The sequence below is a fragment of the Thamnophis sirtalis genome, unplaced genomic scaffold, assembly GCF_051295495.1.
Source record: "Thamnophis sirtalis isolate CommonGarterSnake01/CBP01778 unplaced genomic scaffold, rThaSir2_p1.2 scaffold_1, whole genome shotgun sequence".
Lineage (NCBI taxonomy): Eukaryota > Metazoa > Chordata > Lepidosauria > Squamata > Natricidae > Thamnophis > Thamnophis sirtalis.
In genome coordinates this window covers 102257898-102282968 of record NW_028261381.1, presented here as the reverse complement: position 1 = coordinate 102282968, position 25071 = coordinate 102257898, and the positions used below count along the sequence as shown (strand labels likewise).

General features: G+C 36.4%; 1 long non-coding RNA gene across 4 annotated transcripts in view; it reads right to left on the bottom strand.

Annotated features, from left to right (window-relative positions):
* Positions 1–1285: 1285 nt before the first annotated feature.
* Positions 1286–25071, bottom strand: part of LOC106550333 (uncharacterized) — a 42670-nt gene continuing 18884 nt past the window's right edge. For all 4 annotated transcript variants that reach the window (XR_015697296.1, XR_015697298.1, XR_015697299.1 and 1 more), the window contains 4 exons: positions 22976–23035; positions 20952–21089; positions 11141–11271; positions 1286–3096 (listed from right to left, as the gene is read on the bottom strand). This is a non-coding gene — a long non-coding RNA (uncharacterized LOC106550333). The remainder of the gene's footprint in view (positions 3097–11140; positions 11272–20951; positions 21090–22975; positions 23036–25071) is intronic.

Genomic DNA, 25071 nt, shown 5'->3' with positions numbered 1-25071 from the left:
CATTGTGTTGGGGAGAGAGGTTTGCTACTGTTTATATTTTCATTTTAAGCTGCTCATAGTCATGAATGTGAGTTTGGTGGCTGTGTGAATTGAATAAACAAAGAAACCAACAACAAACCTAGGACAATCTGATGACATTTGGGTTGCTTAAGTAACAGGAATTGAGTACAATTTGTTGCTACATTAAGCTATCCAGGACTAATAAATATATTTGCCCAGATGTGTAAACCATACAATAATCAACCGATACACTGGATTTATTCTACTATTTCATCAGTTGGTAATAACATATGGAAGCATACAAGATGTTTAGAATAATACCGTGTAACTCTGAGTCTACTAAATATCTGAGGATATTTATTCTAGTTGGATAAGCCAGATAAAAGAGAATTTACTTGTGGGTTTCTCAGGGAAATAAATATAGTAAAATGAATTGACCAAATTAATCAAGTTTAATTTACGTACCAATAAATTTAATAAAGAAATGTTATTCATTTATTTTTTTTCAAAGAAAGTAACCAGTCTTAAGTTAAGAACCTGTAAGTAGTAAAAGGAGGTGCAATATAATCTTACTTGCAAGATTCTGTTTATAGCTAATTTCAATGAAGTAGCTTAGCCTTCTTGAATTGATGTCTTAGTCTGAACTACCAGAGGGGCTATTATAAAAGAGATGATCTTTAGCAGCTTTTTCAATCTGTTTATCTGTTTATCTCTTATTGACAGAGCCAATATTGTTGATATATAGTCAGAAAACCTGAATACTACAAACAATAATTTTAGATAAAGTATTCTGACATCATAGTTAACTCCTATTCAATTGAATCATGTGAATATTTCATAAATCATTTGGAATAAGTTTAGAGCTGGAATGAATTGAGCTTGTTGGAATTAACTTACTAAGTGTATATCTTTGGATTTCACACAGTATTTACGTAAACAGAATATAACCCGGAACATTCAGATTGTAAAATCTTAGAAGGAGCAAAAAAAACACCCACACTGCAATTAGGCCCCCGAGATCATTGTTTGCACATGCTTGTGATTTGTACATGTTTTATGAAAGCCATTCCTAATGCAATAATTGTTTTATCTTAATTTCATAAATGATAACAATCGTCTATTACAAAATAAGCACTATTAATCTCCATAAGAATGAAAGGAAAATTTATTCACCTTTATCTATTTTTATTTATGCCAACTAGAATGAGTCAGACAACAAAATTAAAACTTTTCAAATTCTGCAATTTATTTTGTAAATCAACAGAGGTATAATAAATGTGTAAGTTAGATACAGATAAGTAAGTATAGTATATTATGTGTAGTATAACTACACATAATATACATATGGATTGTTGTAGAAATCACAAACTGGTAATAGAAAAATAGAAAATAAAACCGAGGAAAACTAGAACTTTGTCCATCCATCTCAAAAATGATTTTCTTTGGAAAGGTTTGTTTGCATTTTGGATTCACTGAGGATTCTCTTACATTAGATTTTAGGCACTCTCAAATTGGGAGTGCCTAAAATCTAATGTAAATCTAAAATTAAAGAGGAATAGAATATGAAAAGGGAAATGAGTTGAGTGGGGAATCATAGCAGTATATAGTTTATACTGTATAATATACTATATCATATACTATATCAGTATATCAGACTTGTAAGTTTCTGTTACTATAGCCAATCTCAATAAAAACTGTAGACATCCTATGAAAGTGACTTTATGGCTTGATCTATCTTGTAGGGCTAATAGTTGATTGTGAGGATCTCCACTGCATTGGAAGGTTATATAATCTTTTTATATTTTTTTTGTAGTCCTGGGTATTTAATATTAGCAATTTTGCTTGTCCGAATATGATTCTTATTGTGTCCTGTATGATTGTTGTTGTAGTTGAATACTTGATTAGCATGTGTTGCTTTATGATGCACCTGATTTGGAAATTTGTCACTGTTTTCTTTGCTGATGGTAACATCCAGGGAGGGTAGTTTGTTATTGTTCTATTTTACTGTTCTGAATTTGATTTCATCAAAGATGTTAATGGATTGTCTTGTGTGTATTGTTTAATTGTTCTTTCTTGATTATGACAAAAATATCCACATAAAAAAATCCATGTTTTGGGTGATATGCATAAGAATATTGCTACTTCCTATACATTGTATCACTATTTCTACTAAGAATCTGAAGATGGTTGATCCCACTGATGGTTCACAATATTTGTATACTCACATGTCAAACTGCAAGCATGTGATAAGGCCCATGTCTATTAGTTCAATACATCTTGGAATTTCAATATTTATATTACTTGTTAGGGATTGGTGTGCTATATAGGAGTGGTGCAATAAATTCCTGCACCTGTTTTGAATCGCTGGATGGGAAGACCACAATGGCATTAAATGATTTCATCTTCTTCAGTTATTAACTCTTCATTTTTCATGAGGCACTGTAAACGTCAATTAATGAATATTTGGCCCCATCTTTGGTATGTCTGAATTTGTTGACAAAATTGTATGTTGGGTTCTTACAGGGATGCAATTATGTCAGATTTGTATAATTTAAAGTATATAGAAGTCGGAAAGTCTGGTCCATAGCTTTTCATATACAATTTCTTCTTTTGTTATTTGCTTGTTCGGGTTACATTGGTGAAGATTATCTTGAATTGATTGCCCAATTTCTGTACTAAATTTATGAGATTGTAATTTTATGAGGTCATAGCTTTCCTTGACATTCAACAGTTCTTTTGCTTTTAGGGTGTGCACTATCTGTGATACCTGTTATTTAATACCCCTTTGTCTCCTAGAATTGCAGAGGCTAATTCTTTGGTGTTTTAAAACTCTTTCTTCTGCCTTAAGATGATTCTGTGTCCTTGTAGTCACAAGTACTCTCAATCCTTTTCCAATGTCCTCTCCCAAATGGATATATTGGAGGACATTTTTATTCTCCCTCAGCGAAATCTGGCTCATTTTTCAAACTCGGTTCTAGCTTATGGCTTCTTCCCTTGGTCCTTTCTACCAAAACTGGTCCTGTTTTGCTGTGTTGGAAGAACATACAAGCAGAGGCCCAAACCTGTTTGCATAATTTTTCCCAACATTCTGTGCATCTGGAAATAATAAAAGGACATATATAAGTTAAAGAAAGATAAGCCACTAAGATAACATATAGCTAACATACAGAACTGTAGAAAATAAACTTAATCTGGCAAAGGATGGATAACAAAAAAGGCTTATTTGTGCATCTTCAAAATAAACAGCAGATGATACGTACCAATAAATTTAATAAAGAAAAGAAATGTTATTCATTTATTCAGTCTTTTTCAAAGAAAGTACACATTCCACCAGATTAATTGTGAAGAGGAGGATGTTGAAGTGGCAGTATTAAAGTCTAACCCTAATTCAAATGAAATCTGAAATGAATATGTATCTTTAACTATCACACTTCCTAACTCAGTGATCCAATCTTTCTGGCACTAGGTTTTATGGGAGACAATTCTTCCACGGACTGGGGTGGGGTTTCGTGCACAACCTAGATCCTGCAAAAGTGCACATGAAGCTTTGCTTGCTCACCCACCATTTTCACGAACTGGTCCTAATAGACCACAGACTGGTACCAGTCTGCAGCTTGGCGACTTGGACCCTTGTTCTAATTGATTCATGCAATAAAAATAAAACAACATACTGTATTTTTCGGATTATAAGACACACCAAGGTTTTGAAGAGGCAAATTTAAAAAAAGTTTTTGCACTCTGCAAACCTCCAAAAACAGCCCATTTTTTGTGAAAAACGGGCCCACTTTTTTTTTCTTCAAAAGGGCATGAATAGCCCTTAGGAGGCTTGTAGAGTGCTCCTGGGGGGCTGGGAGGGGCCAAAAATGAGGGAAAAATGGTCAATTTTTCGCAAACACTGGCCCATTTTTTGTCAAAGCCTTAGGAGGCTTATAGAGTGCTCCTTGGGGCTGGGGCAGGACGGGCAAAATTGAGCAAAAAAACAGCCCATTTTTTGCTAATTTCTGCCCTCCCCAGCCCCCAGGGGCTCTCTGAAAGCCTTCTAAAAGCTATGAATCACCATTTTGGTGAAGGGGGCGGGGTTTTGGGAGGCAAAAAATGCTGTATTCAGTGTATAAGATGCGCCCAGATTTTCAGCGTCTTTTGAGGGGAAAAGGTGCATCTTATACTCCAAAAATATGGTAATCCCCTAAAAGTACTTAATTAATATGGTTATTGTGGTTTGTTGCACAGTCAGCTGAATGTTTAGACTGGATTTGACATTTTGATCTACTTATTTACTCCGTCCCAAGGACCTGAGATAGGCAGATGTTGCTGTTTGATATTGTTAAAGGTATCATCACATTACCTACACAGACATATAAAATCACAGCTGACAGTTTTTTAGCTGGTGTTGGCCTTCATTTGCAGCAAGTTCTTCCCAAGAACTGGATGTCATAATGTATTGGTGTAGTATACGTTTGGATCCTAACAATGTGGCCTTTTGTACCTGATCAATGGAATTTTCATAAATGTGCAGATGTGCTAAATTTATACATCCCACTTTGACACTTTAAAACATTAAAAGTTATTTTCAATAATTGGTTTCCTGAAAATCAGAAGAGGGAGCACTGCTAGATTTCCAGAGGAAGTCTTTTGATAGGGCTGGGATCATAACTGAGATCCCTGATCCCACCAAATCTCCCATGTTCCTTTTCTAATTCTTGTCTTTTCTTTAGTACATGTTAGCATTTGTTATCTTGGTCTAAATAGAAGATGGTATATATTTTGAAACAGAATTTATATCCCAGGTACTACTTAAAGCAGACATTCCAGTTCTGTAAATGCTATGTATCGTCACACAAGGCTCTATTGGTTAAAATCTCTATTTTGAACTGTATCTAGAAGTCTATCAGTAACAGGGAGTCAATGGAGATTCTCAGTTATCCAGGTTATGGTTCTCCCAAAGGTGCTTTTTCAAGAGGCAACTGGACTTTCTGATTTTTCTTTCCAGACGTTTCGCTTCTCAACCAAGAAGCTTCTTGATCTCTTTTTTGAAATGTCTTCAAAGAAAAACTAGAAAGTCCAGCTGCCTCTTGAAAAAGCATCTTTGTGACATTAATCAGGGAGAGTTGACAGCAATTGCACTATACACAAATAGTAGCTCCTACCAGCCAACAAGCAGGTTGCTGCTTTTTATATCAACTGCAACTTCTGGGTAATCCTATATAGAATGCATTTCAGTAATTTGTAATTTGACAAGAATGCGAGTTTCTGTAACCTGGGCCTCTTTTTTCAGGAACTCATTTTCTTTGGATGTGTTTCAATCTTCATGTCCAAAGGTAGTGAAGCAAAGCTTGCAGAAAAATTGATAAGACTAAAACTTGAAGTGGTTTGGAATGTACTGTTGAAATGAGAACTATTTTAGGAGATCTGGCTAATAGAAACAGTATTATCTCAGGACCATCTGCTGGTTCTTCTTACTCAAGAGCCACAAAGATAGTTGGGCTATTGAATGCTATCTACAACATGAACTGCAGAAAATTCAGCCAAATTTTTAACATTTTAAAAAAACCTTACAGCATCCATTGGAAATCAACTGATTTCATCTATTAAAGACTTGGTATAAGGTAGAATTATAAATAATAGAATTATTATAAAAACTGAATCCTTTTTCTCTATAAAGAATACTGATAGAAGTCTTTTCAATTTTAATAATTCAGTTACAGAACAAAGAAAACCAATAATCCGTTTGGTATTATTTTCAGTTAGCACATATCTTTATAAGTCTCAAAGATGCTTTTTCAAAAGACAATTGGACTGGTTTTTTTTTCCTTGAAGAGGAAGAAGGTGACATTTTGCTTCTTATTCAAGAAGCTTCATCGATTCTGGCTGGATGGTGAGGGGTATGGAGGGATTAGAATGTGTGTGTGTGTCTCTGTGTGTGTGTGCATGTGTGTGTGTGTAAGAATCATATTTCTTTGCACTCATCTGGTCATTAGTACTCTTCCTGAAAGCTCTTGAGGCCACTTGGGGTTTTATCTGTGCTCTTAGGTCATCTGTATCAGAGTGCAAACAGGGGGTGGAATCTTCTTGTAGACATCTGGTATCTTATCCTTCCCCCTTTATTGAGAGAGGGCTGCTTAATGGTAACATAAATGGCTCTTTTATCCCTCTGTCAAACCAATGGTACTCTCTAACCAGAATGTGGACTTTTCTGTCTTTAAAGGAGTGACCTTTGACTTTTATATAAATGGTTTTTTTTGGGAGGGGCAATGATATTTTATTGATACTCAATAAAAATAAGAAATACTGTATATTTTTCAAAAAAATAAAAGCCCTTTATAGCTACAATTTTTAAGGCCACTCTAAAAGACTTCTTGACCTATTTTGTTTCTTTTAAAATATATATTGTTTCAGGTTGCACTTTTTATCATTGTTTTTATAAAAATTAATTTGTTGACTTATCTAATTCAAAAGTCTTTGAAAAACAGTAGAAAAGCCTACTAATATTTGGAATATATAATTCTATATTGTATAAAGAAATAATTTCTTTGAGATTATTTTTTCCTAAATCTTTATTTTTACTATATTGGAGGATAAAATATTCTGAATCTAAAAAAGAAAGTTGGCTACTTTAAAAATAGCTAGGGTGGGACTTCCTGGGGGCGTGGCCTGTTGCCGAGGAGGGCTCCACCGAACTCCTCAGAGATCTGGTCTGTATATCTAAATAAGATCATAGATAGCACCCCTTTCTGGCTAAGAAAGGGGCAGGGAGGATAGCTCCGTAGGTTAGGGTCTATTCGTAAGCCACAGCCTTTTTTCTTTTTTTTGGCTGTGGAAAGAGATTAGATCCAGCTGAAGCGGAGCTTTTATCTCCAGCCATTTCTTCTCAGCTGCCTTTTTTTTTGGCAGCCCCAGACAGGCTAGCCCCCCCCAGGACAAAACAAAGTTTTTTTTTAAGCTAGAATTGATACGGGCGGGTCCCACCCCTGTGAGATTTATGTTTTCATTACTATCGTAAATACCAGCACCATTCGTCTTAGAGACTTCTTTGTCTAAACAGACCTCAAAATGGCGATTTCTCTCCGTGGATGATTGACGTACTTAGCCGGCTTTATCTTCCTGCAGACCGCTCCTTAACAAAATAAACTCTTCTTTTTTGGAAATAGAGGGGAGCGAAGCTCTGCTTACTTGTTTATTTATTATGCCACCCAAGTCAAAGAAGCGTCTTGCTACAAATGTGTCTAAAGAAATTAAAGAATCTTCATTGGAAACACAGCCTTTGTCTCCTATGCCCTCTGCTGGGGAACTTTTAACACAGGAATATCTCTTTAAAATGCTTAATGTTTTTAAGAAAGAAATTAGGGAATTTGTATTGGAATTATATGATGATTTAAAATCTAAAGTTAATCAAATGAAGGCGAATACGTTTGCAGCTGTGTCTGCCCTGTCAGATTACTCTGCTGAAATAGAGAACAAATTGGAAAGTCTGGAGAAGGCTAATTTTAATTTGACTACCAATATTCAAATTTTACAACAAGAAATTAGAAATAACGAAAAACAGCTTATGATGATAAATTTTAATAAGAAGGCATCTGCCATAAGAGTCAGAGGATTCCGGGAAAAGGAGCAAGAGAATTTGAAACAGACCTTTGCTGAAGCCTTCAGCCACGCGCTGGGAAGCCCGGGACTCAACTTTGATTGGCAGATTCGGAAAATCTATCGCCAGAATTCATTGATAGCGGAACAGCGACAGCTCCCGAGGGACATAATTATACATTTCTCTACAAAAGAATCTAGAAATGCGATTGTGCAAAAGTTTCATAATAACAGTCTCCGAGTTGACGGCCAAGACCTGATTGTTTTCAAAGATATTCCTTCTCAGATGCTGAAAGCAAGAAGGGATTACGCCTTTTTAACTAAGGAGCTTAGGAGCCAACAGATTCGATACAGATGGGAGGCCCCTGCCGGTATCACGGTTACATTTGAGAATCAAAGATTTCGTCTTAACTCTGCTTCGGAGGCTCAAGATTTCTATTGTAGGATTCTGAAGGCGGGACTTCCTGACGCGCTTGGAAGAGTGGAGAGACAAGCGGAAGGAGAAGCCAAGCGGCTGGCCATGTGGTTGCAAGATGGAGGGGGTAGCCCCTCCTCCCTCGGAGAAGCAGAAAAACGGAGATCGAGAATCTAGACATTTCAAAATGCTTGCTAAAGTTGAGGACTGAATGGAGGTTTGAGACCTCTCTCCGGTAGAAAAAGCGGACTAATTTTTACCAGAAGGGAAAGCTGGGTGAAACTACTTTGAGCTAGATTTTAAATTAACGTTAGCATAAATTTGATAGTGGTAAACATCAGACAAGCAAGGGATGAGGGTAAAATTTATGTTGTTTAAAGCTTATCAGAACAGAAAGCCGGTTGGGATTATCTTAAGATAAGTGTAAAAAGAATGCGGAATGATTTATGTTGTTTAAACTTTGTTAGATGGGACTACTTTAAAATAGAAGGTTAACTGATTCTTGCTGAAAGTATTATTTGAATATGTGGAATGATTCATGCTATTTAACTTTTATATGAAGGGAAAGTTGGCTGAAATTGCTCTGAGTTACATTTTAAACAAATGCTAGTATAAATTTGATAGTGGTAAATATCAGACAAGTAAGGGATGAGGGTAAAATGCATGTGGAATGAACTACGTTATTTGTGGTAAACATTAGACAAGCAAGGGATGAGGGTAAAACTTATGTTGTTTAAAGCTTATTAGAACAGAAAGTCGGTTGGGATTATTTTAAGATAATGTGTAAAAAGAATGCTGAATGATTTATGTTGTTTAAACTTTGTTAGAAGGGACTACTTTAAAATAGAAGGTTAACTGACTCTTGCTGAAAGTATTATTTGAATATGTGGAATGACCCATGCTATTTAACTTTTACTTGAAGGGGAAAAATATCAGACAAGTAAGGGATGAGGGTAAAATGCATATGGAATGAATTACGTTATTTAAACCCTATCAGAAGAGGAAGTTGGTTGGAATTATCTTAAGATAGAAATTGATTTCTGTGAAAAGTAATATTTGATTTACGCTGCTTAATTTGATTACTTGACAAGTTTGATTACTTGTCTGTAAAGTTATATTTGAATATATGGCATGAACCACGTTGCTTAAATTTTATCGGAAGGGATCATGAGGTTTAGGAAGAGGAACGGGAGAACCTACAGAAGGTTGGGGTAAATAGCAAAGAAGTAAGAGACGAGAATAAAATATAGATAGAATGATTTATACTATTTAAACATAGATAAAGATGGGGGGCTGAGATCAACACAAAGAGTGGTTTCCCGCTTTTTTTTTCTTTTCTTTTTTCTTTTTTCCCTTTTTTTTTCTTTCTCTGTTTTTTTCTCTGTTTTTTTTTTCTTTTGATATATTACTTTTTTTTTTTTATTTTTTTAATCCATATGTACACAAGATATTTTAGACAGAAGGTAGCGCCAGGTGTGGGCCCTGGGAAGTCGGGAGGATTAGGGATGGGGATTTGTGGGGGGTGGGGTGGGGGGGTGTTAACATAGCCTTAATAAGAACAAGAATGTATTTATATACGGTGGTTCTTTTTTTTTCCCTTTTTTTATTTCTTTTTTTTTTCCTTGGTTCATTTTACCTTTATCAGATCAAACAACACTTGAATAAAGGCATACACCAAGGAGGGAGGTAGAGGGAAGGAAGAGGGAGGAGTAAGGAAGGAGTAAGGGGAATGTAAGGAGTAAGGGGAATGTAAGGAGGGTGTCTGGGGAGTAAGGGGAGAAGGAAGGTTTGAGGGGAAAGGGAAGTAGGAGGGGAGTGCTAGAGGGAGAAAGGAAAGTTGGAGGGGGTAGATGGGGTGTATGGAGGATGGAAGGGTTAGGTGGGGTTGTGAATGATGAGTTGTGTTTCCTTTTTATCTGTTCGTTTTATTCCTTTTTTTTTCTCTTTTCTTATAGTGAATACCCTGTATATAAATGATTGCAAATGGAATGTGAAAATTGAATAAAATATATTTAAAAAAAAAAAAAAAGCTAGGGTGATCAGGTTTAATTAAGTACTATAAATTCCTTCTCTTAATTTCAATGTTAATGTTAACCCCCAGACAGTATCTACATTTTCATTCTCACCACCCACTCAAGTACCAAATGGAATTGATCAGAACCTTACAAGACAGGGTGGACAGTTTGCCAACAGTTAAGAGGGAAAAGAAAAAGAACTAAAATACACCACAAACTCAGAACTTGTAGCTATCTCAACTGGGCCTTCATCAAATCTAGAAAAAGAACCAGCAGGTTCTCCTCCATAACAGACGAAGACTAGGACAACAAGCAAAGCAATGTTGGCATTCCATACATTGCAGGAATTCTGAAAAGCTCAGGAGGATTTTCAACCAACACAACATACGTGCACACCTTAAACCCAAGAATACACAAAGGTAGAAGCTTGTCTATCCCATAAAACATCCAGTAACAGAGAATGTGATATGTGCAATGCAATGTGACGTGCAGATCTGTACATTGGTGAGACAAAAAAAAAACCACTTCACAAACACATGGCACTACATAGGAGAGCAAATCCATCAGGACAAGATTCAGCAGTTCATCTGTATTTGAAAGACAAAGATTACTCTTTTGAAAACAGCAAAGTCCACATTCTGGATAGAGAGGACCATTGGTTTGAAAGAGGAGTAAAAGAGACCATTTATGTTACCATTGAGCAGCTCTTTCTCAAGAGGAGGAGGAATAAGACACTACCTATCCTGTTTACAACAGGATCCAAGAAGATTCTACCCCCTTTGCATTCTGATACAAGTGACCTGAGAGCATCAATAAACCCTCAAGTGGCCTCAAGAGCTCTCAGGGAGAGTGCTAAGACCAAGATGCCTGCAAAGAAATATGATCCTTCCAATCACCATCACCACCATCCTGCCAGAATTGATGCGACTTCTTGGATGAGAAGCAAAACGGCTTCCTCCTCCTCCAGTAAACAACAGTCCAGTTGCTTTTTGAAAAAGCATCTTTGAGACAATTATGACCTATATGACTGAGAATCTCCACAGACATCCTTTATAAGATTTAAAAGTAAAAGACTGAACTTTTAAAAAGTTTCTTTGACCAATTTTTCTGTGCCTGCTGACTTGTCACTTACTACTTAGTAAGATCAAGCAGAGTTGGTATCCTTTTCCTTCTTTTATCCTTGTAGAAAAAAGTCCAGAAGCCAGGAGATATCAACTGTGCTGTTCTTTGTTCCCTTGTTATGCATAAACAGAAGGCTGCTGGCTGAAACAATAAAAACGACAAAAGGACTATATGAATATCACATGGATGCTACCATATTTAGTCTGCAAAAATTCAGAGGACCACCAGGTAGCTTCAAAGTGATAGAAGACATAAACCCTTTGCACTACTTAGTTGTATCCAGATTTCTGCTGCCCTACCAAATCATAACATAATAGAACACATATTCACAACAACCTAACTTCTTTGTATTTTTAAATGCATCCTGAAGCTTGATATCAATAAGCCACAATAGCATGTACAAAGTGTATGTGCAAATCAAAGTTTAACAAGATAGTCCTTGTTCAGCAACCACAACTGGGAATTGGGAACTTGGGTATTAAGCAAAACTGTTACTGTACTTATGATCTTACTTCAGGTTTCTTTCGATTTACAAGGCCTGCAAAAACTGTGAATATGAGGATGGTTAGCAAAGTTACTTTTTCATTATTGCAAACAAATTCCAAGCAAATTCCAAACAAATTCCAAGTGATGAGGCTCATCCTCTGAAGACAAACAATCACTAAACAAGGCAGCTACTAAATAAAGCCTATTAACAATGTACTAGGGATATAGTCATTTGGATAAATAAAGCTTACTAGCAATGTACTAGGGATATAGTCATTTGGACAACCCAGAAGCATTAGAATACTTATTGGTGAAACACAGATGTACTTACATGCCTACTGGCAACTTTATGATTTGACAATGAGGTATTGCCAAAATGGTGTTCCTAATAAATGACTGGATTTCTTTTAAAACTTGGCTCAAGGCTCATAAATTAATTAGGGCATATTTTGTAAACCTGATACATACATTTCTGTATTATCTGCTAGCAAAATAAAGATCACAACACACATAGCACCTCCCTCTATGAGAGAAATGGACAGTTTTAAAATGTGATAAATAAAATAAATAAATACTCATCTGCCCACATGAACCGTTCTATTTCATAGTATGCAATTGTGAGTGGTTTCCTGCTTGCCTTATATTTCAACATTTTTCACCCAATCTAAACTAATACATTAGCGCAGCTCAGGCAGGAAGAAGATGAATGATGAAAGTTCCACTTTTATTAAATGTGTATTGTCAAATTACCCACACATAGCAAATGTTAGTGCTTATATTACAATGCACAATGCTGCTTTTGTCATTGAAAACCTCCAAACCAGCTGGTCTTTGTTGCTTTATTAATTAATTGGTTAAACTAGAAAAAGTTAGCAACCCACCCACCCCACCACCTTAGTTAAAAAACCCCAAATAACAGCCTAATCTAAGTGTATTTGGAACAAGGCTGCTTGAAACAGTCAAATTTTGTTCCAGTTCTTAAAACAAGTATTTGTTCCAACTGTTCAACAAAACTCTTGAAATACACATTGTTTCTTTTAGAAGAAGACTTTGAGCAACCATTTTTGAAGCTAAAACATTTGGCCTGTCCTTATTGACGATAATCTAGCACATTTCACCAACTCTGGAGATTATTTCTTGGAAACAACTGATCATAAAAAAAGGTATGCATGTAACATAATTCAGGGTTTTTTGAAGTGAATATTTTGCACAAAAGAAAATGTGCCAATACTCCATGATGTCTTGAGCAAGATATTCACTGGAAAATTCTCTGTGATTTAAGAGCTTAGAGATCATTACAGTATATACTCCATATATGAGGAACCAGTTTCATTAAGTAGCTGGTTAAATACGCCTTTGGGTATTGCACTGTATGTTCCTACAAGAATTTATCTGACTCCTCCCTTCCTTTAGTAACTAGATGATATTGATTCGCAAAGGATTTAGAGGAGTGGTTCGCAACCTTTCTTTGCCCATGCTCCACCTAAACATCTCTAAAATCCTGATGCTCCCATCCCATGACATATAATTGTTACTATTAAGAAAGTGAACTCCTACTCATGTGGAGGAAGCCTAAAAGGCCATTAACTTGGTTTAAACAAGGTTCTAAAGAACATGGCATCCATGAAAGAGAAAAATAAAAGAACAAAAAACAGTAGAAATACTGAGGAACTTAAAAAAATAATAGTATGAAGCAGAGGTGGGTTGCTTCCGGTTCAGGAGAACCGGTAGTGATAATTGGGCATGGGTTGCCAAACCGGTAGTGATGGCTGACTGGCCATGCCCCTGAAACGGTCTGCTCAGATGCTTGCCCTGCCTCACCTTTGCCACATGCATGCACATAACTGCCTGCTCCTGCCTACACAGAGATAAGAGGTATTTGCACTAGCCTAGCCCCCACCCCTCCCCACCAGCCAGCATCTCCCAAAGACATCGCCGTTGCAGCCTGGCAAGCTTTGCATGCTGGAGAGGGTGGCGGCGGGATGAAAGGGCAGCAGCAGGATAGGGCAGTGGCAGTGGAGAGGGCAAGGTTAACATGCTCCTAACCGCGTCCTGTGGTGCCTCTGTCCACCGGCTCAGGGCAGAGGGCTCAGCTGGAGCCCTGATGAGCTGAGGAAGTGTGGGGAGCCTCCCGCATGTTGCAGAGGGGGGCAGACTTTGCCCGCACTTCCGCACAGCCAGCGTCTCCCAAAGCCACCCCCATTGCAGCTGCAATGGGCATGGGGGCAGCTTGGCAAGCTGGGCGCCTGAAAATGGAGTGGAGGCATGGGCGAAGGCTGGGAGGGGAATGCAACATGCAGAGGGGTCCCTGCAGCCTCTGGCCTGCAGCTGAGTCCACTGCCCTGAGCTGGTAGAGTTTCGCAGGGAGCGCACTAATCTTGCCGTCCCCGACCACCAGACTCCGCATTGCCCCTGCCTGGCTCACCCTCAGCTGGCTCCCGAGCTAGGAGACAGCGGCCGGTTATGCCTGCCCTCTGGATCGCCAGCATGAGCATGGTTCTACAGGAGCTCAGCAACAATGTGAAAACAAAACACTTTTCGGCTCCGGCCAGCTGGTAAGAAAGAGTCACCGTCGCCGTCATCTTCACACATGCACATCCTTTGGACTTGCAAGTCCAAGGCATACACATGTGCAAAGATGGTAGCAGCTTTCTGCCCCCGCCTGGTGCTGCCATACTCCCGGGGGTTTCCCACTCACCTAGAGGGTCCATGGGGGCTGAGAAGTGAACCAGGTGGGGTGCCACTTGCATGCCAGGAGATGGCTGCAGGAGGCCAATTGGAGGGGAGGAAGAAAACGGCCATTCATGCAGTCCCACCCGGCATCCCTGCTCCGGCCCTTTGGAGGCAATAAACTCAATGAAGGCAAGCGCTCCTTTCAGTGGGGTGGCCGTGCTCACCCACTCCTGGCCCAAAGCCTCGCAACCCCCCTGCCCAGCCAAGCATGGCTCACCTGCGTCAGGAGACTTGAGGCCTTGGCTTGAAGGCACACGTCTGGGCTGGAAGAGGCGCAGCTGTAACCGACCGCCTCCTCCAGCCCAGGCAGAGCCAGGCCCAGCCAAGCACTTTCCGCACATGGGCTGCTCCAGGAGCCCTGAGGTCTCGGCTCGAAGGCACGCACCCGGCTGGAGGAGGTGCCGCTGGAACCACCCACCCATTGCCAAGGAGACCCACCAGCGTCACCAGGTGCCTCCTGGCGCAGGTGAGCCGTGCTTGGCTGGGCGGAGAGGTCGCAAGATTTAGGACCAGGAGCGAGAGCCCAGGGCCTTCCAGGAGACAGCGAAGAGCCCCGGCCTGCCACCCCCCTGCTTGCAAAAATTTTCATTACCATTTTGGTGGGCGTGGCTTAGTAGTGGTGTGGGGTCATGTGATTGTGAGTGATGTCAAGTGAGCCATGCCCACTCATTCACATGCCTCCCCACCTAGGCATGCCCTCCGAACCAGTAGGAAAATTTTTTGAAACTCACCACTGGTATGAAGGGATATGGACAAACAGCAAATAAAGTTTCAAAACATATATTAGAAGTCTGAAATGTATAAATATAAAGTAATTTTAATGAAAGCTTTTTCTGTAATACTTTGATCATATTAATTTCTATACATATTAAAATAAAGGTACCTAAGAAATTCAAAGTGCAATTTGAGCTCACCTTGAGATCATATTTACAACACAATCCTATGCATGTCTACTCAGAAGTAAGTACCATTGTCTTCAATGTGGCTTATTCCTGGGAAAATGTTGTAGGATTGCAGCTTTAGTCTACTTAAGTTATTGAGATCCTTGTCATGATGCCTGCTGCAGAGAGATTTTATATTAGGATCCAATTTAGTCAGCTTCATTCTCAAGTCTCTTCATTCAGTAATATCCAGTCGATTTCTTTTGTTCAGTAGCAAATCATTTACAGCACTAAATGAAAGCCACATTCAGCTAAATATGAAGATGGGGACAGTAACAGCAGTTTTCTTGCAAAGTAGGTTGAATTTGGGAATTTAGTTTGTGTCTCATCACAAAGCCATGCCATCATTCCTTTTATATTGAATAAAGTTTTAAGTGACTCATCATTTTGCATTTCCAAGAGTTCTTCTTGGTACTGAATTGAAACATCTGATAGATTCACCAGCACTGGCTGCACTACCCAGGTAGGGTTTGTGACTAAAAGAAATAAATGTGAGAAAAACTTACGAAATGATGCAAATTATTAAAAGAACTACGTATTAAAAGAAGATGGCACAGAACGAGAGAAAGTTAAAAAAACATTGTTAACTTAATTTTATGAATAATAAAATTGTCATGAACGAAAGGGGGATTGTAACCTATGACCCCCCCCCCTCGCCTACTCAGTTTGAACCTGTAGCTTAGTGGGGAAATGGTTTGGTAGTTCAGTAGGTGGAGGTAAATCACACAGGACTGGCAAGGCCTATGCATGTGTGGGCCACCTCCAGATTGCTATGAGAGGAAAAGTCTTGTAAAACACGGCCTGGGAAAACACAGATTAAAAATAACTGTAAATCTAGCAATTTACTTAAACTTGGGTCCTGGTTCTGTATCCTCTCCATCCACTTTGTCTCCCCACATAGGAGCTCTTCCTGCAACCACCCAGCACTGGGGGGGAGGAGTGGGGGAGAGGGAGGGAGGGAGGGAGGGAGAGGGAGGGAGAGAGAGAGACAGAGACAGAGAGAGACAGAGACAAGAGACAGAGACAGAGAGAGATCATGATGACACTCAACTTTATCTTTCTTTCATCAGGAATACGTAAAGCTGTTCATCACCTCAAAAAGATTATCACTTGAAAGCATCAATGAATTAACTAGTGCCAGGAAACAAGATTTAATCCTGAGATACTATATGGTTTTATGATTTTTAAGTCTGCCAACTAAGGGAATAGAAAAGGATAAATAGGACAGCGGCGATGTAGACAAATGAGAAGACAGTTTTATTCTGCACTGAGTGCTTATGATTTCACTCAACAGCTTTAATACCTGCAACTGGCATTGGACAACTTTGTAGAACAGGTGAAATATCCACTCTGATGTGAGTTTAGGATGGATGTATGCTGATATAGTAAGAATAGTCTACTGCTGGGAAAGATTGAGGGCAAAAGAAGAAAGGGACAGAAGAGAATGAGGTGACTGGATTGAGTCACTGAAGCAGTAGCCATGAGCTTAAATGGATTCCAGAGAATGGTAGAGGATAGAAAAGGTCTGGAGGAATTGTCCATGGGGTTGCAATGGGTCAGACACAACTTCACAATTAACAATAACATGCTGATAGAAAGTAATATCAGACTTGCAACCTGAGTGAATTGTGCTTGCGTTGACCTTTCTCTTCTTGTTAGAAATAAAGCTAAGTGATTTCTCGACTTGGCACTTATATCAGGACAATAATTATTGTCTCTTGTAAAAAATGAGAACTTGATTCTTTTTTCTAACTGCAAACTATGCATGCCATTTATCTATTGCAGGGATACCGGAAACACAGGTATGAATCTACAGGTAGTCCTCAACTTAAGACCACAATTGAGCCCAAAATGTATGTTGCTAAGTGAGAAATCTGTTAAGTGAGTTTTTCCCCATTTTACAACTTGTCTTGCCACAGTTAAGTGAGCCAGTGCACTTGTTAAGTTAGTAACGTGGTTGTTAAGTGAATCTGGCTTCCCCATTCACTTTGCTTGTCAGAAGGTTGCAAAAGGGGATCACATGACCCCAGGAAACCACAACTGCCATAAATAAGAATGTTTTTGAGCATCCAAATGTAAATCACATGATCACGAGGATGCTGCAATGACCATGTGTGAAAAATGGTCATAAGTTACTTTTTTCAGTGCCGCTGTAACTTCAAATGGACACTAAATGATCTGTTGTAAGTCGAGGACTATCTTACTTATGACTTGGCATTTAGTAGTTGGAGGTTTGCCTGCTGTTATAAATTTAAGCGAACATAGATGTCTGCCAGCCGAAGGAAGACACACGTGGCAACAACCTCATAGAATTCTCTTTTTTTTTTTACTGAAGGTTTTTAAATGTATGGCATATCTTTCCAAAAGAAACTTATCTGGTGCCACTTTATTTTATCGTGTTCTGATTAAAATAGCTTAATCCTATTTTTTTCTTCTTAAAAGTTATGGAGTGCATTTTTAGGCCCTATATTAAGAACATGATAGTTGCCAAAATATTTAGGTTTCTTCTTTGGAGGCCAGTGAAGTTGCTTTTTATCTGACTATTTTGGCCTTTTAGCTTTTATAATTGTTCTAGATAATGCTTCTTATATCCTTCGCTAGACCATCATGCCTTAATAAAATGTACCAGGTCAGTAAGTATGTCCTGAATTCAAGTTAAGTCTTAATTTAGGGCTATTGTGTAATATGTAATTTTAAGTGCCACTCAGCAGAATGGACTATTTGCAATTCAGATTCTGCTTTCTTTTCTTCTACATCCACTAATTTGATATACTGGCCTGACTGGAAAAACTGGAACTATAAAAGAGGGAGGCTCCTTTTATTTAGACAGCTACTTGCATCACAAGGGGTGTCAATAAATTAGAATATCCTAAACATTTGTCTCTCACGAAACCTCCCCCTTTAAAAATTATTGAGAAAACCAAAGCTTTAGTTTGTATGGGTTACAGTTACTGATATTTACCATGTGGAAAATTAAAATCGACATATGTGCCACCATACTGCTTTTCATAATTATTTGATGGCATTTTAATATTGTATTATTTTTCAAGAACCTAGAAAATAATTTTGATCTTGCAGAGGACTGAGAGGGTTTGAGGAGGCACCCTAGGCATCCATGAATCACACTTTGATGCTTTGTTTGAATGGAACTTCATGTGAAATAAAGGACTTGAATTTCTGGAAATCTTTATTTTTCAAAAAATTGGAAATTTGCTGGGAAATTGAAACAGATGTATTACAGTTTTAATTCTTCTGATACAAAGCCATTTTCCTACTTTATACAGATGTGATCAGGAGGGCTTTTGTAAGCTCCAATTAGTATTTCTTAAGCAGGGCTGTGGGCCAGATGTGTCACACCCGTGGGTCAGATGTGTCACACCTGGCCATGGCCGGTTTAGTGAGGGGAAAGTCCCCATCCGTCACATGACGTCCTGAATTTGACACCCTGAGTTTGACACCCATCTTAATAAATTTGTCTAGCCAGCTTTATTTTGTAAATCTAAACTATTAATCCTATAAACAGCTTCTAGTACTTGTTTCTTTTTTAAAACACAATTTTTTATTTGAAAATAGGTATTCCTGCACTGACTAAGAATCTCTACATTTTTATAATTTTTGTTTTGAGCATTTTTAAACTTAGGCTAATTTTCTTTACCTCTTAAAACATTCTACAAATGATGTAAAATAAGAACTAGAAAAGATCCAGTTTTTCAGGGGGGAAAAGCCTCCTCAAGGAAAATATTTCTTCCTAACTTCTTATAGGTTCTGGGGCTTCATATCTCAAGTGAAACTAATCACTTTTAAGTGTTCAACATTCATATCTCGTGTAATGCTGTATGGCCGATCATCACCTGGCTAGGTAACTCAGTGGCTAAGACATTGAGCTTTGCAGTTTGGTGGTTTGAATCCCTAGTACAGGTTTCTTGCGTGAGCAGGGGGTTAGACTAGATGACCTCCAAGATCCCTTCCAACTCTGTTACTTAAATTACAATGCCTTTTCTAAATCTAAGTCAGGCTCCAAAGATTGCTAAGGTACAGAGAACGCCCATTTAGAATACCAACATATTGTAAATCCAAATTAGCACAATACAGCATCCAAAAACACCGCAATGAACCCACATTGGAAAGATAAAGAAGACACATTAATAATCCCACTCAATTGATTCGCTCCAATCGCGAAATTCCAAGCAGCGCAAACTGGAAAGGAAAAAGGGGAACGCGATTAACGGGATATAGTTATATACCGATAAATAACGCGCAAAGCGGAAAAAAACGGGGAAAAAATACCCACAAGGATGAAAACCTGGGAAATGAAACAAAAATACAGAGCTTCTGCCAACGACACCAAGCCAGCAAACAAACAAACAAACCCTCAAGTCAGCAAAACAGGCAGCATCACATCTGCATCGGCAACGGAGAGACGTCTAAATCAATTCTTCTCTTTCTTCCAACCCACTTTGCTACTTAATTAATTGCAACCTGTCCTGAGACCTATATCGCTTTAGTTGTGCGCACTTTGCTGTCCTGAGATTTGTGAAAAACGAGCTTTTATTAGAGAGAATAACGTTCTGAGTCCTGTCTGCAGGAAGCCATTGCAAGAGGAAGCGAGAGAATTTTACGACATCTCCCAGGATCCTAATAGCCTACAACTCCCATATTGCACTTGCTCACCGCCCTGGTTAACCCTTTTATTACCCGCAGCTAACTTTCTTCCACCAAACTCCACGGTCCATTTTATCTACCGTAGTTTGTCCTTTTCCCTTAGTGCCAGCATCTGGCAGGGGAAGATACCTTAAAAACATTCACCTGCCGGAATCCAACACGCACGCCTGCATCTTTCACACTCCTCCCCCGAACAGGACTTCCAAAGAAATCCTTGAGAATTTTAAGCAAACAATATATACCATTGCTCACAAATAATAATATTAGGAATAAATATTAGCAAATAATAATAGTTCTGCAACTGCAATCATCAGCAGTTTAATCTGAATGATTTGTATTTTTCTTATTTTTTGTGCAAATCTCAGAAACTTTCTATACATAATCCTTCTGTGTACCTTAGAGAAAGAAAGAATTTATAGTTTTTAATTAAACCTGATCATCCTAGCAATTTTTAAAGTAGTCAATTTTCTTTCTCAGATTCACAATATTTTATCCTCTAACATCAAATAAATTATTTCTCTATACAACAGAGAATTATATATTCCAAATATTAGTAGGGTTTTCTACTGTTTTTCAAAGACTTTTGAATTAGATAAGCCAACAAATTAGTTTTATAAACAAAAACAAACAAAATGTGCAACCTGAAACAGTATTTTAAAAGAAACACAATAGGTCATGAAGCGCATCTTTATAGAGTGGCCTTAACAATTATAACTATAAATGACATTTCTTTTTTTGAAAAACATATTTCTTATTTTTATTGAGTATCGATAAAATATCATTGTCCCCCCCAAAAGAGCCATTCCAGTTATTATAGTTTGTGCTGCAATATTCACTATAATATGGCTAGAGTTTTTTTTGACTTTTAGTGGCCTAATGCTATAGTTACATAAGAAGTGATTGGTCAATGCTTTCTAAAATAAATTCAAACATCTCAAATCAATCTATTCCTCATGCAATACTTAATTTTGTACAAGTAGTTGAAAAATATTCACTTACTGTCAGTGTAGCTTTTTTTCTATTTATCATTTATTTTAATCCATCAAAGCAAAGCAGAATAATGTTTTCTATTCTTTCCTTCCTTTCTTCCTTCCTTCCTTTATTTCGTTCTTTCTTTCACAAAGTGCTGCCACGGAGCTGAGTAAAATAAAACACTTCTATTACGCTTTCAATTTTAAAACAGGTTTTTTTTTCCAAACTAATATGTAATCCCCGAAAAATCTAAATTCTTTGTTTTATCACACTGTTAATATGTAATATAACCTCCAAAGCCAATGCAAGTTTTTAATAACAGTGGTACATCTATTTACCATATTTTTTTAAGCAGTAGTTCTTTGGTTAAATTTTACACAAAACTTCCCACAGAAACACCCAATTTCAACAGGAAAGATTTCAGTATTTCTATTTTTTAAAACCCTTTCAACAACTAGAGATCTATAGCACATTTTTTGTTTATGTTTTTTACTTTTAAACAGAATAATAGATTTTTTTTTCATTTTAATACATGGATTAAAGTCATGAACAGCACCACAGAACACAAGAACTGTAAATAAGCCAGAAACATCAGAGACTTAGTTATACCATATTTAATATATAAAATCTCTCTCTTGGGACATACATCTGCCCAATATATGGATGAACTTATCATGTATGAGTATGAGTTTTTTAAAAACACTTACTAAACTATCTTGATATTAGTATTTCAGTTAATTTTATCTTACTAATATAATTGAAGGCTTTAACACAGCTGTGCATGTCTATTTTTCCAAAATTTCACAAATAAGGGAGCAAAGACTTCATGTGATTTTTACATGTAAATAAAAGAGGGAGGAAACATAACATGAACTTTAAAGTACAAGTAATTTCATTGTCCAGATAGTTTAGAAATTGAAGTTAAAAAGGAGAGTGAATATTTTGGTAAGGTATATAGATAGGATTTCCTTACAATCTTTATTTTCAGCTACTGGTAGAATTCTTTTTGTTTTTTTCAATAATGTAATGAAGACCACTAATTACACTTTCTAATATACTTTAGAATATATTTTATAGGAACTGAAATATAAAAAAATGTACTATTTTTAAACAGTGCATTATCTTTTTAAAAATTCCTTGGTTTTAATTTTTTGTATTGAAACAATATGAACAATATATATAGCCTTCTATTTTATATTTATTTTCCTAATATAATTATCCATAAACTTCAAATTCTCATAATCATAATGTTTTATTATCACAATAGAATAAATAACCTATAGTATATAATCAGCTAACCTACTCAGGTGCAAGAAAGCATTCTACTCTCAACTACTTCTTATCCCATAAATATGGCACAAAATAATCTGTAATATTAAGTCTGGAATGCTAAATTTGTAATACAATAATCTTTTATATAAGTTAAATTGTGTACCTTCTGTATTGTAAAATTTGCTTTTATGGAATAGTATTGCCATCAAACACAGCAAATCAAAATCATTACATCGTAACCAATTTTCAATGAATCTGTTTCAAAACAATATTTATTCAACTTGCTGGGAATTTTGTACACACAATCCAACAGAAATTAATAAAAAATTGCAAAAGAGACATTGAATATATCCATTCCATTAAAAGTTACATAGGAAATATGACTGGTAGATGGTGTTACTTCTCGAAGTAATCTATTGAAAAATTGTAATACATCTCTACTGTTAAGAATTATGTTTATAATTCCTTTTTCTACAATTTAAAGCTATATTCCCCTTAAATATTCGCATTCTGAAATATATTTGACTTACATAAACACAGTTTCAGGGTGCTAAGCTCTTTTTAACTTATATTAAACTGTTTTACTTACTTGTGGTGCATATTTAACAATTTTATCATCATTAACTAGTTTGAAAAATGCTGAAACATTTTACAAAAATTGAAAGAGATTTGCATAGCTTAATATCATAAAAGCAGCGAATTTAAAATTAGAGAATTATCGTACAACTATTTTTTTTCAAATCAAGAAAATATTTAAATAATAGCGATATAGAGTTTACCTGTAATCTGCCTACATTTTTTCCAATCACATACTGTGAAATGATGGTCTCGAATGTCTTCTGTAAATTGAAAGAGATGTAACAATAAATTTGCCATATAATCAGATATAATACAGGAAACCTATATATGTTTAAAATATGATCAGGTCTTCAAAAGGTTTAAAAATGCTACTTCTAGGAAGGGAGGGAAATAAAACAATCAAAATGCTATTTAGAAGATATTTGAAGAACATTTTTTTAAAAAAAGTTCAATAACTGTTGAATCTATGTAATTTATGCAAGGCCATGGAAAGAAGTATTCATCAACACAACCAATACAAGCTTTTTAAAAAAAATATGCAGATTTTAATATTCTCCATTTTTTTAAAAAAGGAATCACTGCAACCTATTTGGAAATAAAAAGTCTTTACAGGATATCTTTTTATGAAGCTGAAAAAACTTATTTTTTCCTTTAAAAAAACCCAATGAAATATCCTGTTGCTAATTCTCCTTTTGAAGAAATGCTCATTCATTTCCAAAAACAGCTCATAACATTTTAAATAATGCTGCATGAATACTGCTGTATAGCATTTACTTGCAAATAATTCATCTTAATTTTTCACCATAAAGGCATTTTTTCAACATTACTATATATCTACTATTTTCATAATTCTATTTTTTTATTCTTTTCTTTTTCATTTAATATCATATTACTTAGGCAATAAATGCACACTATTCCAAGGATAAAGGTCCATATAGGTCCATTTAAAGACTCAATTAATAATCAGTACCTTTCTCTTTTTCAAAGGGAAAATTTGGGATTTCAATACAAGAACTAAAACAGATTTAATAGCCTTTTTTCTCTCCAGATTTTAATCCTGATAAAAATATGTTGATATATTCTTCTTTTATGTTTACTCTTACTGTAGAGGTTCAGCTATATTTCCCTAAGACAAAGTCCATTTCTCTCTGATTTTAAAAATTAAATAAATATAATACTGTCTCAAATATTTCTCCCAGTTCTTTCTCTTAACTTTTGTTACAATTTATTGATCACTAAATTTTTGTTTTTGTTTAGTTTAGTTTAGTAAAATTGATATATAATTTTACCTGAATCTGTGAAGAATGAACTGAATGAATAACACTCTTTGTTTTCATATAGTATCTTTGTGTTTGGTTAGTTTTGACAAGAAATATTCCCTCCAGGAATTGAATTAATAAGTATTCTCTAATTTAAAAAACCACCACCAACTAAAACAACTTTTTTCTTCATGTTGTCTTATTAAAATCTCCATAAAAAGCTATTATAGGTTTTAACAGTATAGCAGAGCTAGTTTGAGGGTACCTATAGCTTTCCCCAAAACAGAGGAAGCTCAGACTTTCACAATTTAGAGTAAATATAATTGACAAAAGGCCAAAAGTTCTAAGGTACAGTTTAAATTCTCCCACTTGACTTGGGCTTAAGAAATATTTTCTTAATTTTTAATATTACAGAAGATATTGAAAATCAGATTTACATTTAAATGTTATTTGCTAGGGAGTTTGATATTTAAGGTAGAAGTGTTAGAATATTCTACTTCTAAACCATTTGTTTTTTGTTACTTTTCCTCCATAGCAGCTTTGGATGTGTTGTTTACTTTTAAATTGCTTTCAATGTATTCATAAAAAATTAACAATTACATTTATGCTTGCTATTTTTTTACAGCTATTATTGTTATTTTTTAAAAAGATCTTCTTTATACACATGCAAATATTCTTGTCTCAATAAAATCCGTTACCGCCCAGCATTCTGTGTGATGAATTTCTAAAAACCAAATTTTATCCTAATACACATCTGACACTATTTAAAACAGATTTACTTTGAGCATGTATCAAAATTGGTTATTTCAAATTCCCCTTTCTCTAACTTTATACAAAACAGTAGAATTAAGGTGAGTTAAGTTATCTTTTGAAACTCTATAGCTGAACATTTTAAAAATGTATTTAAACTTCCTCTTGCCCAAAATCAACCACAATTGTGAACTTAATTAATGAAATCAGAGTGAAGATTGCTATTTTGGTCATATTGTTTCCCTCTCATGCCATTTGCATGCATTATATAAGAAGCACAGCAGTTT